Source organism: Mustela lutreola, chromosome 10 (assembly GCF_030435805.1).
Source record: "Mustela lutreola isolate mMusLut2 chromosome 10, mMusLut2.pri, whole genome shotgun sequence".
NCBI lineage: Eukaryota > Metazoa > Chordata > Mammalia > Carnivora > Mustelidae > Mustela > Mustela lutreola.
This window is the reverse complement of record NC_081299.1, coordinates 103027751-103045588: the sequence shown is the minus strand read 5'-3', so window position 1 is coordinate 103045588 and position 17838 is coordinate 103027751. Positions and strand designations below refer to the sequence as shown.

At 40.5% G+C, this 17838-nt stretch overlaps 1 protein-coding gene across 10 annotated transcripts in view; it reads right to left on the bottom strand.

Annotated features, from left to right (window-relative positions):
* The window catches only part of PDE4DIP (phosphodiesterase 4D interacting protein), a 213783-nt gene that overhangs the window by 161354 nt on the left and 34591 nt on the right, over positions 1 to 17838 (bottom strand). The gene's annotated exons all lie outside the window — the stretch shown is intronic.

Here is a 17838-nt window from a genome sequence, read left to right as displayed (position 1 = left end):
GTAGGAAGTAGAACTGACTCAGAAAGCTTGGAAACCAGATAAAGTCTATTAATGGTAACGTTAAAAATACCACAGTTCAGTAGCAAGAGGTATGTTTGCCCAGCACAGTGAAAGTCACCATCCCTAGCACAGAAGGGAAAAAATTTTCAAAATATATTCAACAAATACTTGTCAAGCATCTACTATGTTTTTAGGCATTGTTTTAAGCACCGCAAATACAGCAGTGAATAAAACTGACAGAAATGCCTACACACATGGAACTTACAGAAAGGGGAAACAAGTAAGTAAACAAGGTCTATAAAAAAAATTGAAGTAGGGAATGGGGAGAGGGAATGCTGGAGGTATGGGGAGGAGGAAGGGACTGCAGTTTTCAGTAGGCTACCATTTCTCTGAGAAGCAAGAGCGTAATCATGAGGGTATTTGGGAAAGAGTCTTCTAAGCAGAGAACATCAAACACAAAGGCTCACAGGAGGGAGCATGCAGAGTGTTTGGGAGCAGAAAGGAGGCCAGTCTGCTGGGCAGTGAGGGTGAGCACATGGTGAGGAAGTCGTAGGAGAAGTAATGGGAAGGCTGGGCAAGGGTCAGATGGCACAAGGCCTTTCAGGCTGCTGTGAAGCATTGAGCCACTGGAATCCTGTGAGTCAAAAAGAGGGTTGAACTGAGTGATGAATGTTTTAAAAGGACCGGCTACTGTTTTGACAACAGACTATCTGGGCGGGGAAGGCAACACAGAGAGCAGACAGCAAGAATCCTACACAGAGATGCTTTCAACATTTAGTTTATTCCTTAAACACTTGGTTACACCCGGTTTATTGTTCCAAAAAGGGTTCTGTAGGCAGAGGTTTAGAAGGCTTCTCTTTTTAAAAACCAGAACCCATTCACAGGGAAGCGGAAGAGAGACTGGCATTTGTTTAGAAATTGTTGTTCTTCCTTCTGGGCCGCAGGGCTGGATGCTGGCATGAATCTTCACTTTGTTAAGTTCCAGATGGACATCAAAGTAGCAGACAAGGCACATTGGACTACACACACCACCTGGTGGTTTTTTATTATTCAAAAGCAGATCACCAGCCTGTGGTTCTTCCAGGTCATCTGCCTCTCTCCCTCCTTTACTTCCCATTAAAAACTTTCCCAGAGAGTAGAGCAATTAAAGAGAGGAAGGTAGAACTCACGAATCCTCCTCTGTTGAGCTAAAGTAGGGGAAGGATGTTGAAGCTATCAGCCAGACCAATGTATTGAAAGATTTGTGGTGAGAAAACTTACACTTAGCTGCTGTTATTCAGCTATTGGATGGATTCCCTTAGACTCAGCCTGTAGACTTGGGTAGGTGACTGTGCATCTGTCATCAGCAACATGGGCCACTCCTCAGGCCAAATTCAGCCCAGCCAACATGAATTTTTTTTTTTTTTTTTTTTTTTGGTTGGCACAAGGCTGACCCACTTCTGACTTCTCTTAGAAAATAAATGGGTCGGGGCACCGGGGTGGCTCAGTGGGTTAAAGCCTCTGCTTTCGGCTCAGGTCATGATCCCAGGGTCCTGGGATCGAGCCCCACATCAGGCTCTCTGCTCGGCGGGAAGCCTGCTTCCTCCTCTCTCTCTGCCCGCTTCTCTGCCTACTTGTGATCTCAGTCTGTCAAATAAATTAAAAAAAAAAAAAAAAAGAAAGAGGGCGCCTGGGTGGCTCAGTGGGTTGAGCCGCTGCCTTCGGCTCAGGTCATGATCTCAGGGTGCTGGGATCGAGTCCCGCGTCGGGCTCTCTGCTCGGCGGGGAGCCTGCTTTCCTTCCTCTCTCTCTGCCTGCCTCTCTGCCTGCTTGTGGTCTCTGTCTGTCAAATAAATAAATAAAATCTTTAAAAAAAAAAAAGAAAGAAAGAAAGAAAATGAATGGGTCTAGCACCACTGGGCCTGCCTTTCCGCCTAGGGGGATAACCTGCCTCCTTTCTACAGAACAAACACGTGATCTCCAGTTCCTCACAGTCCCTGTCCTCCTCATCTTTGTAGTCCCAGCTCACACACTCACTTATGATACCCACCTGACTCCATGTAGGTCTCTGAGGCTGTTACCCTGGTATAGATCCAGGGCAGACAGAATTTCATTTCTGTTTTAATGCATAGTCTTGAGAACAGATAAGGAATATGTGGTATATATACACAAGAGAATATTATGCAGCCATACAATGATGAGATCATGCCATTTGAGACAACAGGGATGGACCTAGAGGATATTGTGTTAAATGAAATAAGACAGACTGGGAAAGACAAATACCACATGATTGCACTCACATGTGCAACCTAAAAAAAATAAACAACAAACAAACAAACAAAAAAAGCCCAAATGAATAGAGAAACAAAATGCAGAGTCAGACCTATAAATACAGAAAACAAACTGATGGTTGCCAGAGGGGAGGGAGGAGGGTTGGGCAAAATGGGTGATAAGGAGTGGCAGACCCAGGCTTCCTGATACAGAATGAATAAGTCAGGGGGTGAGAAGGTACAGCATAGGGAATGTCATGGATGACCTTATAGCAGTGATGTGTGGTGACAGACAGTAGCTACACTTGCGATGAACACAGCATAATACCTACACTTGTGGAGTCACTGCTGTATATCTGAAGCTAACATAACATTGTGTGTCAACCATACTCAAATAAAAGAAAAAAAACCCCACAGTCTTGAATAACCTAATTGCTTCAGCATGTAATTCACTAATCTATGATGATAAACTACTAAAACTGGTTCATAAATCACTTTTACCTCTTCAGCTTCAGTTTCCTCAAATGTTTGTAAAAGAAGTACATGGATTTTTCTAAGGTCCCTCACAGTAACTGTGCCATTCTACTCCAACAAACACTTCACCATAAAACTCATTTTGATACCTTCCAAGGATCCAGGGAACTTTCCAGACATGACCTCATTCAATCCTCTTTGCTCTGAAGATTCTACAGTATAGATCCAGAGCCGGCTACAACACAGGGTACACACACCCCATGAGATACTTGACCTTGTAAGCCCACCCACACCCACGCTGAGCCAGCTGTCTTCCCACTAGGAATCAATAAATGGAAGGAGAGAGAGGTCACTTTGGATGGGTACCGAGTCAATGGACATACTTATACAGTCTCGGGAGATTTTTTAAAAATCACTTTAACTCTATTAACAGCTCAAGTTCCCTCTCTTATTGCCCAAGAGTGGGCTCATCATCTGCTCCAAAAGGTTGAGAAGGAATTTGATGCTCCCCCAGGGAAGGGGCTCATAGTGAAGAAACACAGGGTGTATGTCTAGGGGATTGTAATTCGCAACAACGTCTGATAAACCAAAGTGCAAAGAGAATTGAGGTATCTGAGAGACATATTCCTAGCTAGGCCCTACAGACACACACACACACACACACACACGCACACGCACACGCACATGTACATGGCCTTGTGAAGCAGTAATATAGGTTGGTAAATTCTTCCATACTATCCAAGACCAGAAAACACTCATACGACCTTGTCCTAGTTTCTGAAACTGAAGTGTTTGTAGATTTATTTTTTTAATAGCAGTCCATGAATAACTCATGCTCCACTAGCATATGGTTCACCAGGGTAGGCAACAGCTCTCTCGCTAGATGTACATATATAATCTTTCTCGCTAGATACTTTTACCTTAAAATGCTGCTTTTCCTGTATAAATGAACTATACCTCAAGGGGCCTTATTATTCTTTTTCTCTTGGCCTCATCAGTCTGTCGGTACTGATACCACTTCCACTAAAGTTACACTTACTAAATTTTGCCAAACCACTCTCTGGCCTAATCTGAGGAACCAAGCGTTTTCCAAGTACAATCCACCCACAAGCTGCTTGCCTACTTATTGGTGCATGAGATCTTGCCCACGATTTCTTGATTTGCTGATAAGTAGCTAAGAAGATATTGGACTCAAACAACACATCGACATTTAATATCCCATATTATTAGCTTTTCCTACAGTTTTCCAGGGTGATTAGGTTGAGACTAATCAGAAAATAATTGACTTCCCCAAAGCCATCTGCTACACTCTGATACTCTGCTGCTGTCAGACTGTGCTCTGATGATTTTTTTCCAGTAACTTCCTAACTTTAGTAGTTCCAATTATGTCAGGAATATCCAAGCATTCAGTTTTATTTTGCTTGAAAATGGCTACACTGATGTAGCTCTTTTCCAAAATGTATGCAGCTCAGTGGTGCCACTTGTCTCTTTTCTCCTAACATTGTGGAGAGGGTAGAAACCCCCTTCCTTACCAAAGGGCAACACCACGATGGCGCCTGCAGAGAGACAGTTTCTACAAAGCAGCCATTGGCCTTCTTCTGCAAAATGCACATTTGGTGTTACTGTCTTATATTTTGGTCTATTTAATTTGTAGACTGAGAAGAGCAAGGGATCGTGTTATCAGACCATGTTATTCACGAGCAATGGCAAGGTGGTAACCACACAACTTTATATTACAAACGGGTTGTGCAACAAGTCTGAACAGTTATGAGCTGGTGGCATCCCAGGACCGAAGTCATCCCAAATTATTTTTTTTAAAAGATTTAATTTATTCATTTGGCACAGAGACAGAGCACAACAAGCAAGGGAAGTGACAAGCAGAGGCAGAGGGAAAGAGAGAAGCAGGCTCCCCACTGGGCAGGGAGTCCGACGTGGGGCTCCATCCCAGGACCCTGAGATCAGGACAGGTGCTTAACTGACTGAGCCACTCAGGTAACCCACATCCCCAAATTATTTCTAGGGAGCTCAAGTCCGCCCAGTCCCCAGTACTTCCTTCTTCTTGGGCTCACCTATTAACAATTTTAACGGAGGGATATTTCTACCCATATGAGTGTCCAAACTCCCGAAGGGATGGTTATTTCCAAGTCCTCTCCCCAGGGCAATCAAATCTATCAAGGTTGTTGGAGGCCACACAGTCTGGGTCCCCTCCTTCACACCTACCACCACTCTTGCTGAAGATCTCTAAGCCTGTGGACAAAGGCCATCTCTTTGAGGCATTTTCTATCTTTCAGACTTCTTTTTATGTAGTTTTTTTGTTCATAAACAAAAACTCAGAGAGGGGAAAAACAATCTTCTATAGCAGTACTTAGAGCGAAAAACTGAGCCATGATTGACATTTTTAAGTTTTTTCATTCCTTTTCATAAACATTTATTGAAAAGTGACTTATATGGTAAGCCCTGAAAACATGAAGATGAAAAAGAAATATACTCCATCATGAAGGTGTTCAGAGTCTACTGGGGAAGGCAGCTAGCACTCAATGAGATAACCGTAAGAATAATGAGATTTAAAACAGAGATTTGGAGAGAGGACCGAATTCAAGAACTTTTACAACTCAAAAAAATAAATAAATAAAACAGATTTCAGAACATAAATGTGATAGCAGTTATTTTTGTCCATCTTAGTAAGCATAAACTGCCCCCATCACCCCCACCCTATCCCCTGGCAATGTTTTTTTTTTTTTTTTTTTTTTTAAATTTTATTTATTAATTTGACAGAGAGAAATCACAAGTAGACGGAAAGGCAGCCAGAGAGAGAGAGAGAGAGGGAAGCAGGCTCCCTGCCGAGCAGAGAGCCCGATGCGGGACTCGATCCCAGGACCCTGAGATCACGACCTGAGCCGAAGGCAACGGCTTAACCCACTGAGCCACCCAGGTGCCCCCCCTGGCAATGTTTTTACCTTTCCCTCTTCTCAAACCTTCCTTCTCTAAGTTCTAACCCTCAGGTAAGAGTATTAGGGAAAGTTAAGGGTGGAAACTGGTTCTTCATTTGCATGTCCTTCCTCAAACCCATCAGCTTTATCTAATTACTTAGAACCTCCAAAGATGATTTAAAATGTCAAGCAAGGAAAGATCAGGACGAAAATTTGTACTATAGTAAAAATGCCTATAGATATGGACTAGAAGAGAATCTGCACAAGAGATAAGACTGGAGGTTTAGGGGGCACCTGGGTGGCTCAGTGGGTTAAAGCCTCTGCCTTCAGCTCAGGTGGGATCAAGCCCCCGCATGGGACTCTGCTCAGCGGGGATCCTGCTTCCTCCTCTCTCTGCTTGCCTCTCTGCCTGCTTGTGATCTCTGTCTGTCAAATAAATAAAGAAAATCTTTAAAAAAAAAAAAAAAAGACTGGAGGTTTAGGACGGTGGAAAATACATGTGAATCGCCCTTTTTTCTTTTTTTACTATTTTATACTAAAAGGTTAATTTAAAAAAAAAAAAACTAGGCGCCACACCTAGCATGGGGCTTAATGCAAGGCTTGAAATCATGACCCCAAGATCAATACCTGAACTGAGATCAAGATCACCTAACCAACTGAGACACCCAAGCGCCCCTAAAGGTTAATTTTTATTTTTTAAAGAAGATAATTATTTTGATCCAATTTACACTGCCCTTCTAATGAAGCCCTCAATAAAAGATAAACAGTGTAAGAGATTAGGCTGAGTCTGACCTCCTCAAACAGTGCAGATTATGTGGTGTGACAGGAAGATTGTTGGAAGTTTGCTTAGCACTAGACACTGAACCAAATTCACATTCCATTCTAATTCCTATATATACATATATATTTTTAATTTCATTTATTTATTTGAGAGAGAGAGAAAGATAGAAAGAGAAAGCATGATCAGGGGTTTGGGGTGGGGGGTTGGAGAGAGAGAAGCAGGCTCCCACTAAGCAGCCCCATTGTGGGGCTTGATCCCAGGACCCTGGGATCATGACCTGAGTTGAAGGCAGGGGCTTAACGGACTGAGTCACCCAGGTGCCCCTAATTCCTATATTCTTTTTTTTTTAAGATTTTATTTATTTATCAGAGAGAGAGAGAAGGGGAGAGAGCGAGCACAGGCAGACAGAGAGGCAGGCAGAGTCAGAGGGAGAAACAGGCTCCCTGCTGAGCAAGGAGCCCGATGTGGGACTCGATCCCAGGACGCTGGGATCATGACCCGAGCCGAAGGCAGCTGCTCAACCAACTGAGCCACCCAGGCGTCCCCCTAATTCCTATATTCTTAAAGCACATTTGACATAAGTAACTAAATTCTGGTTCAAATAAAAGCAATCTTTCTGATGTTCGGAGATCATTTTTAAAATATTTTTTATTTGTATCCATATTCAACACTTGCAAATAGAAAAGGGTTGGAAGGAGAAGAACTATGGCCTACTTTCTCTAATGTGTGAAGCTTTGGCTCTGAGAACTTTTAAATGGTAAGGTTTCACAAGCAGAGACAGCCTAGGAACAGAGACATCTACAGGCGACTGTCTCGGGACTGCCTGAGCCCAACTTCACAGTTCACATTCTCTTCCAGTGGAATTCTCCTCAGCACTAATCTCACATTAAATATCCTCTTTACTGTGGACAACCACCACCAGCCACCACCAATGCCACCACAATTCATTAAGTGCCCGATGCATTCCAGGCAGCATCTCATTCAGTCCTCACAAGATCCTGTATCACAGATAAGAAAACAGGGACCCTAAAGGATGAAGTGACTTGCCCAAGATCATACAGCTTGTTAGTGTCAAGCCTGAACTTGAAAATGCCACTTGACTCCAAACCTTTACTCTTTCCACCTATACCTTTACCAGAATCTTCCTCTGTATCTGGCTTGACTCCTGGGAAGTGACCCCCTGAGAATCTGAAGGGCAAGGAAGGGTGGACAGTGATGCTGTGTCAAGGGATTTAGACTCAAATCCAGACACAGATATGTTCTTTGAGATGCCAACTCATCCCCGCTGGACATAGCTCACACTTGAGTATTCAAATACTGGTGTCATAGATACCATGTGACAAATGAGTAAAATCCTAAAAGGGAAGTGCCTGGTATGACTTTTTTTTTTTAATAGGTTCTATCCTGAAAAGTGAGTCATCCATAATTTTACACTTCCCAACTCTACCCAAATCTCTCTAACTGTTCAAACCCTCCCTGAACCTTTTTGTTGCTAACCCTTGCCACCATCCCCAACGGATAAAGGGAAGAAACTAAAAGGCAGAGAAAGTGATGGGATAGACACAATCAAAACAGGACAGGCCAATAGTGAACAAACTATGAGACTTCTCCTCAGATCTTTTTCTCTCGCCAACAGAGACATTGAGTGTGTGGTCTACGTTCCACACGTTGCCAAATCCCACCCCCATTTGGCACCAGAATGGCAAAAACATATTTGAATGCAAATAGGGTAGAAGTCACAGATGCAGAGCACAAATACCAAGAGATTATCATTTTTTCTCATCTCAAGACCTATCATTATAACCTCTGCAAGCTAGGATACTTAATTGGCAAATCCCCCTCAGAACAGACAGAGCCTCGCTCGTGAGGCCCCCTCTGCATGCTGACCAAGTGTGGGCTGACTTGGCACTGCTTCAGCAACATCCACTTTTCTCCAGTACATCCTGAAATTACACCCTTCACTCAACAGACTCTATTCACTGTGAGTGACCACAGCCAAATGGGAACTCTTGAGACAGTTTTCTATAGTGCTACTAAGCCCTCAACAGCAACAGGGAGCTACAGGCATCACTATGCACCTGCAACAACTGATCCACGTTTTATGACCTTTCTCACCCTTGTACTAAGTCTTTGGCCTAAAAGGAACAAACATTCTATTTCTTGCTCTTATCCATCAAGGCTCAGAGAAACCACTTCATGACATAAAAAGGTAAAGGAAATTCAAGTAATTTTTTCTCATTGGACACACAAATAGCTAATAAATTCTCTTCCTTCACCCCGAATCAGCCAAGACACTGATAGCACTCTTTCATAAGAGACGCGAAAAATGATCTGCTTCAAATTCAGTCACATCCACTGGGGGATGGCGTATGGTCTCTCCACCCACTTCTCAAACTTAGCTTGTGCTTTCAACTTTTGGCCCTGATGATGCATTCTGTAGTGCTCAGTCTTTATTAACAACCACTACTCACTAGGCACTATGGTATGCCAAGGCAGCTGGCACACAGTCCATCTTGGAGCCCTAGCCCAAGCACCAGGAGATAGATTTTTTTTTCCTGTTTCTATCTACCTTTTTATTCACATAATCCTTTGTTGTTTCCTATCTTTACCACATCTATTTTTAATTATTTAAAAAGAATGACATGCTCCTTCTAGAAAATTGTGGAAAGGAAAAAAAATGTATATAGAAAAGTAATAAAAAATGTTACCACTTAAAGACCACATCCATGAAGATATTTAATGTATTTACTTCCAGTTGTTCTTTAGTTCATATGCCCATGAGAATTCTACAAAATAGAAATAATACTGCATGTGCAACTTTGTATCTTGATTTTATTTATATTATTGAACTCAAAGGTTTTGAGGAGTGCATTTTTAGGGGAAGAGAGTGGAGGAGGCACATAAGAGGAGAAGGAGGAGAATTTCTTAATATTATATTTCTTAATATTAAAGATCTGTAGAATGTATCTAGAGTCTTCTTTTTCAGTATAGTTCCATGATGTATTTTAAAAAGAAGTTTATATTAAAGCTTTATATTAAAGCTTATATTAAAAAAAACTTATACCTTGTGCACTGTTGGTGGGAATATAATTGGTGTAGCCTATGGATGAGAGTATGGAGGTTCCTTATGAAATTAAAAATAGAGCTACTAGGGTGCCTGGGTGGCTCAGTCAGTTAAGACTTCTACTCTTGATCTCAGCTCAGGATCTCAGGGTCGTGAGTTCAGACCCCATGTTGAGCTCCATCCTGGAGCACTACTTTTTTTAAGCTCTACTTTAAAAAAAAAAAAAAAAAAAAAAAAAACTAGAGCTACCAGGATTCCCACTACTGGGTAGTTACCTCAAGATAATTTGAAGAGATAATATGCACCCCTGTGTTCATTGTAGCATTATTTACAATAGCCAAGATATGGAAGCAAATTAAGTATTCATCAATAGATGAGTGAGTAAAGAAGATGTGGCATATATACACAATGGATATTTCTCAGCTATAAAAAAAAAAGAATGAAATCTTGCCATTCATGACAACATGGTTGGACCTAGAGCATATTATGCTAAGGGAAATAAGTCAAGCAGAGAAAGACAAATATCATATGATTTCCTTTTATAAGTGAAATCCAAAAAATAAAACAAACACACAAAACAAAACAGAAACAGACTCATATATCCAGAAAATATATATCCAGAAAACCCTCTGGTGGGTTACCAGAGGTAGGGAGGGGTTGAAGGTATGGGTGAAACAAATGAAGAAATTTAGGAAGCACAAAATTTACAAAATCTTTTTTTTTTTTTAAGATTTTATTTATTTATTTGACAGAGAGAGATCACAAGTAGGCAGAGAGGCAGGCAGAGAGAAGGAGGAAGCAGGCTCCCTGCTGAGCAGAGAGCCCGATGCGGGACTCGATCCCAGGGCCCTGAGATCATGACCCGAGCTAAGGCAGCGGCTTAACCCACTGAGCCACCCAGGCGCCCCTACAAAATCTTATATAAAAGAAATAAGTCATGGAGACATAGGGTACAGCATAAAAAATATAGTCAGTGATACAGAAATAATTCCATATGGTGACAGATGATAAGTAGACTTACCATGGGGATCATTTCATAATGTATAAAAATATTGAATCACTATGTTGTACACCTGAAACTAACAGGATATTGTATGTCAATTTCACTTCAACCAAAGAAAATAAATTAAAAAAAAATAAAACAAAGATTATAGACTCCTAGAGGATAATAAAACTGACAGAGGGTTACCAAGGTTTAGGGGTTATTAAGGCAGTAAGAGACTCTGAAGTGGTGCTGAGAGTGCTGAGAGTGATTGAAGGAGCTGCCCCCGAGGTCCAGGCTCAGGAGGGAGATGGACAAAGAGCAGGTAGCCTGGAAGATAGAGGAACTGGAGTATGCAATAAGGTGAACTGAACATTCAGAAAGACTGAGAAGATGGGGAGACTTGACCTTGTGGTCAGGAAACATAAACTCAGAGTTAAGGATCCTAAGGGGAATTTGGACTGAGGATGAGCTGCAAAGCTGGCTTGCTGAGGGTGTATGGCAGTGGATTGGCAGAAAGGAATTGTGAGGCCCAGGCAGAATAGTAATATATATTCATGCCTAGTGACCCCTCTGGAATATCAGTCACTTACAGGCAGAGTTTTTATATCATTCACTATTATATAGCTAGCATTTAAAAAGCCTAGATCATAACAGGAACTTGATGCATATAACTTAAACTACAAATAAATGCAATTTGAATCTATAGTGTCATCAAGCTTTGGTAACCTGCTGTGTCCATTCCATAATAGGGAGACACTTACCAAACAGATGTTCATATCAACCTTGTGGGGAGTGTTCTCTAGAAAGTTCTAAATTGCGGATCTTCTAAGTGCTAGAAACAATGTTAGATGCTGAAGATTTAGAGACAACAAAAGTCCTTTCTTCCAATAAGCTTAGAGAATGGAGAATACCATGTAAACCAATTAACTAGCTGCAAGCAACAACAGGATAGACAGCAGAACACCCAGAATTAGGTTCCAAAAACAATTGCAAAAGGATGTAATGCTGAAACTAATCTTTGAAGAGTAAAGCTATCCTAGCAAAGGCAAGGCTACATGTGTAGGTGGGAACAGCTGGTATAGGAAGGCCCACATAATAATTTTAGCTCAGGAAGAGTAAAATGACACTCTACAACCAGCTCCTTAGGTGGTCTGGCAATAGTGCTGTTCCCATGGTGGCAATAACCTGGAAATCTCTAAGTAATACAGGAAGAAGCATTGTCAGACCAACTCAGTTCCAAGCTTTATTTGTTGTCACTTGATACACATAAATGTAAATTCCTTCCTGCTATAAAAACATATATTGACTGAGTTTTAAGGCACCATGTAAATGATATTGCCCATGATCCCACCACCAAATACAGCATCTATTTTCTTTTCTCCTCTCCTTGCAATAGATATCCCAATATGTATAGATAATTTTTAAAAATTGTTTTATTGATTTGAGGTTTCTTCTTTTTTTGAGGGGGGGAGGGTCAGGGAGAGAGGGAATTTTTTCTTAAAGATTTATTTATCTATTTTAGAGAGAGAGCATGTGCATGGGGGAGAGAGACAGAGGGAGAGGCAGGATCTGCAAGCAGACTCCCCACTGAACACAGAGCCCCATGTGGGGCTCAATCTCAGGACCCTGAGATCATGACCCGAGCTGAAATCAAGAGCCAAACGCTTAACAAACAGAGCCACCCAGGCTCCCCAGTATGCATAATTTTGATGTATTTTATATCCACTTTTACTTTATTACATTAAAATTTTCTGTCTATTACCATTTCAGGAAACATTTCAAGATTGTAACAGATATTATTAGCAAGAGCAAAGCACTTTACTCCAGAGAGGAGTAGAAGATGGGAATGTTGCTACTGATTCACCTAGGATACATCACTTTAGGTCACTGTACCTCTACTTCCCCTTCTACAGTATAGGGACTCAGGTCTTGAAAAAGATGGTTAAATTGAACTGAAATATCCTCTATATATTTATGAGTTATACGAGTCTAAATGCTAAGCAATCTGCAACATATATTCAACAACTACAAATGTTTGATATAATTATTCTATTTCTGAACATCTATCATTCAAAAATAATCCTATGGAAGAAGATGCTTTATGTACCAAGACGTTTATCACTGATTATTTATAATAGTTAAAAACTGGAACCCTAAAGTCTTCATTATAAGGGAATGATGGAGTAAAGGTTTTTATTTCCACATATTCTACATCATAAATAACAATATTCCACATTATGACATGGAAAATAAATACATTTTTCCCCTGTGTAAAATGCTAGAAATTACTCAATTTTCTTTGTCAGTCAATGCTTTCTATATGTCAGCAGTTATTGCTTCTTCATACCCCTTCCATCTTGCCCATAATGAAGATACAAGTAGCTACTGTCCCTAGTTGGCATTGGAGAAGACAAAGGAGAAAGAAGTTTCTGGAGAGTTGAACAAACAGAGGAGGACTGGAGATAATGAGGCTCATTAAGGGAAAATGTATTGGAAACTATTAAAGTGCCATGAAAATACAATTGTGATGCTGATGATGCTGATGACAACAATGATGGTGAATAGTATATGGATAATAAAGTGCTTCAGCCATGAGAAAAAAAAATTCAGATCATGCTTGTTTGCTGACCACAGAACTCAGAAGATGTTCTGAGACTAAGGAAAACAAGTCCTCAGTATGTCTGAATGTTTTTAAATAGAATTTGGATAGAGCCACCTTGGGTCATCAACACATCTCTTTTATTCTGGACTTTCTTCTAACTTTAAAAGCTATTTGGATTTTTGCCAGAGACAACTTGTGGAATGTTCTGGGCTTATTTTGGAATTTTATTTATAAAATAGGATCAACTTCAACAGGAGTAGTGTCCCAGGGCATCCACTGAACGGATGGATGCTCTACACAGCTTTGTATAAATTATCCCTGAGCTATTTGACAGGAGAGGGCACAATGATGACAGTCACCCAATTTATCCTTTCAGAGACAAAACGACCCCTTCCTAGTCTTCCTGTATTTGAAATCCACCTTAGCATGTAAGCTGAAAGAACTACAGGGGTATCCGGTCTGATCTAGTATGCCAGAAATAAGCAAGTGGGGATGAAAGCACTGATTGAGATAAATTCCTCAAGCCAAAAACCAAGTACAGGCGTATTTAAAAGTAGCTCAGAGTTTCAAAGGCAGAGATTTTTCTTTCCACAAATGCAGAAAATTAATTGCCAAAGATGCTGAATGTTAAAAGAGAAATTCAAAGACCAAAGATGTTTCAGTAATAGGATTATGAGAAGGAGCATTTTCCTAATTTTAAAAAATGCTATATACAAAGCAGCAGCAGCACAGTGGGCAAAGGTACTGAAATCAACCAGGACTTCATGCTCCAATGCTTAATCAACCTCTCTGGCCTCAGTTGCCTCACCTTCAAAATAGAGAGAAATTTGAGATTTCTGGTTGTAACTATGCGGTAGTAAATGGGACTCTTTGCCAACTTACTATGAATTCAAAGAGAAATAAATGTCTTGCTTTCTCTACAGTTAAGAAGGAGTGAGTGTAGAGTTAAGCTAAGAGTTAATATAGAGCAGAATAAATGCAAATAAGCTATCAATGGGGATCATTTTAGTGCAATATAACCATGGTAAATGGGCTTCTTGTCCTACTTGAAGGCTGCACTTTATGTGGGGGAGAAGAAATAAAATCAAATTTTTGAATTTTGAGACTGAACCACTATTTTTCTTGGATGTTACTTCCCTTCTTCAAGTTTGCACAGCCACAGCAGGCAAATACAATCAATGCTTGCATTGTGTTAAATTAAATCACAAGGTTACATAAAACAAAATAAAATAGACTATTCAATTCCTTTCCTAACCTTTAATCTTATAGGTAGCTCTCACATAGTTCAAGTTCACTTTTCCTTGAGTTATTTGTTTAGGGAAGTTGACTAAGGTTCACATATGATTTGCCCGACTTTTGCTCAGCTTTTCCATATACTACAAACAAGAGCATTTCCACCCAAAAGGGGAAGAGAATTAGTAATGACTTTTCCAGAAATTCGTGTGATAGACTGGATAATCACCCTCCAAAGAAGTCCACATCCCTAATCTCTGAGACCTGTCAAAGTGCCACTTGACATAGCAAAAGGGACTTTCAGATGGGATTAAGGATTCTGAGATAGCGGAATTATCCTAGATTATCCAGTTGGGCCCAAGGTAATTACAAGGGTCTTTGTAAGAGATATACCCAAGAATCAGAATTAGAAGAGGAGATGAAATAATGGGGCAGAGACTAGAGTGCTGCCATTGCTGGAAAGGGTCCAAGAATCAAGCAATATGGACAGCCCCTAAAGCCCGAAAAGGCAAGGACTAGATTCTTCCCTAGAGCCTCCAGGAGGAACACACTCCTGCAGACATCTTTACTTTAGCCTAGAAGACCAATTTCCAGACTTTTGACCTCCAGGACTTCAAGATAATAAATTTGTGTTTTTTTCTGTCACTAAATTCATGGTAATTTGTTTTAGCAGCAGAAAGAAACTAATACAATCTAAGGAATCTGAAATACACACTCTTCAGGGAGTTGCTAGTCCAGAAACGGAATTTGAAATATGTTCGCAACCTTCTTTAGTGAGCTGCTAGCTCTGATAAGTGAATGCTAAAAATTCAGAGTTGTAGAAGCCGTTTGCCTGATAGATACAAGACTTGCAAGGTGAGCAAAATTATCCTCGTCATTTCCATGAGCTTACTCCTTTGATAACTCTTACCTTATTCATGGCCATTAGCTTGATTAGTGACCAAACCAGTTTTTTTGTAAGGCCAGTGTATTCATAGGAAATTTGCTATTCCAGAACCAACGACGTTCTCCCCAAATGATTTAACCAAAGAGTCTTGGCAAAGGTCAGGACACATCATTGAGGAAAAACACTCCTGTTAACCTCTAGCAGGGCAGATGGTGCACAGTTAGCAGTAGGGGTATTCTGCTGTGAGAACTCAAATACTCAGCACCCTGTTCTTTGTGGATAGACTGAGCAAGATAAAGAGTATGGAGGCTCATGTGAAAAACCTTTCAGACAGGAGGTTTCCAGAGCTGCCAAGAATGAAACTTGGGAGTAGAACCACAGTCTTCAACTTATTCATAAGCCTGAGTTATCAGGATAAGGAGGCAGCTCCAGAACCAACTCAGAAACTGAATCACCAGCCAAACTCAACCCCATTTTCTTCTCAGTATTTTTTTCTCAGTTGTGTGTGTTCCCAGGGCACATTATTTAATCCCTGAAGTTAAATTTTTCTTGTCTTAAAAATTATGACTATAATAACATTTCCCTCGTCCCTCAAAGGGTTGTGAGGATTAGGTGGCATGAAGTCTGCGAAGGGGTCAGCACACAAGTTAATGGATGCAAGCCTCATAAACAGTTGCTTTACACTTAATATTTACTCTTTGAATTTCTCAAGTTGTGCTTCTCCCCTGTGCTCTCACGCATTTGTCTGCTTTAGCCTCTCTTAGAATTATAGGCAATGAGAAAGTACAATGTTGGAAGGCAGAAGCCCAGTCTCATTCACTGCTTCATCCTTAGCATTTAGCACAGTGCTTTGCCTGTAGTGGGCTTTCACATTTAAAATAAATGGTTAGGAACTGATCTTAACTGCGCATTAGGAAACATCTGAGACATCAGTTATGATATATGATTATAGGATTTTTCCATCTATGATCCACTAGGCGGTGAAGTAAATTGAGTTACACTAGCATTTTCTCTTTTTTGAAGAAAAGGAGCAGGGCAGAAAAGATCAGAGTACAAAACACAAAGTAAGGTGATACTCTTGTTTCATTTATATATGGGAGTACGCCTGGTTGTAATGTAAATACATTTCTCACTGTGAGTAATAGCAAAAAAACCAAAAAAAAAAAAAAAAAAAAAAAAAAAAACGAACATCCTGATTCTTCCACCTCACCAACATTTGGTATTTTCAGTCTTTTTCATTTCGGCTATTCAAGTAGGTATACAGTGTATGGCACTGTGGTTCTAATTTGCATTTCCCTGATGACTAGTGATGTGGAGCACTTTTTCACTATATCTCAGTCCATTGTCTATCCTCTTTATAACCACTTTAGAAAACTATTTGGCAGTATCTACTGAAGCTGAACATGCATTTCCTATTACTCAGAAATTTTATGTCTACGCATTTCCCCAACAGCAATATGTACATATGTTCACCAAAAGACATGCCCAAGAATGTTCATAGATAACAACCTATTTGTAATAGCTCCAAACCAGAAATTGCCCAAATGCTCATTAATAATTGACTGGATAAATAAATTTGATATATTTACACACAATAGAATCCCACACAGAAGCAAGAATGAATGGACTACAACTACACAAAACAATATGGGAGAATCCCACAGGCATCAGATGGAATGAAAAAAGCCAGATATACAAGAGTACACAGTGGATAATTTCACTGACATAAGGGGTCAAAGCCAAGCAAAACTGATCTATGGTGTGAGAAATTAGGATAATGGTTATTCTTGGGTCACGAGGGCTTCAGGGGTGCTGGTTATATCCTCTTTTTGATATGAATGTCTAAAATATGGATATACTCAGTTTGTGACATTAATAGAACAATGAACATATTATTTGTGGCTTTCTAAATTATTTCTGAATTTATCTGAAGTCTAAATACACATGTAAATATACAATTCAGAAAAAAAATAATCTTTTTTTTTTTTTTTTTTAAGATACAGTGAACAACACTGCTCACTCTTGTTACCATCAAGTGGTCATCTAGCCTCTGCTCAAATAATGTCAGGGACCAGAATTGATTTAGTACCAGGTGGGTCACTTATTAGGAAGTTTTTCCCTAGGGTGCCTGGGTTGCTCAGTGGGTTAAGCCTCTGCCTTCAGCTCAGGTCATGGTCTCAGGGTCCTGGGATAGAGCCCCACATTGGACTCTCTGCTCAGCAGGGAGCCTGCTTCCCTCTCTCTCTCTGCCTGCTGCTCTGCCTACTTGTGATCTCTCTCTCTCTCTCTTTCTGTCAAATAAATAAAAATCTTAAAAAATTAAAAAAGAAAGAAAAAAAGCTTTTCCCTTACACAAAGCCATAACTTGCCTCCTCCATAATGTATTATGTCCTCCTAAGGGATTCCAAATCCATCCAGTCCCACTCCCACCAATTGCTCTTCAAATATTTGAAGGAAACCACCATATCCACCACCACCCCAGCCCCATCTTCACTTCCTCAGAACCACAGATCCTTTGGTGACCCTTCAAGGTGTGGTCTTCATTCCCCTACTGTCTCTTGATTGCACTCCTCTATCTAGTGATGCCCACAACAGAACATTGCTCTGTAGGAGAGGCCTCAGAAGAGCAGAAAA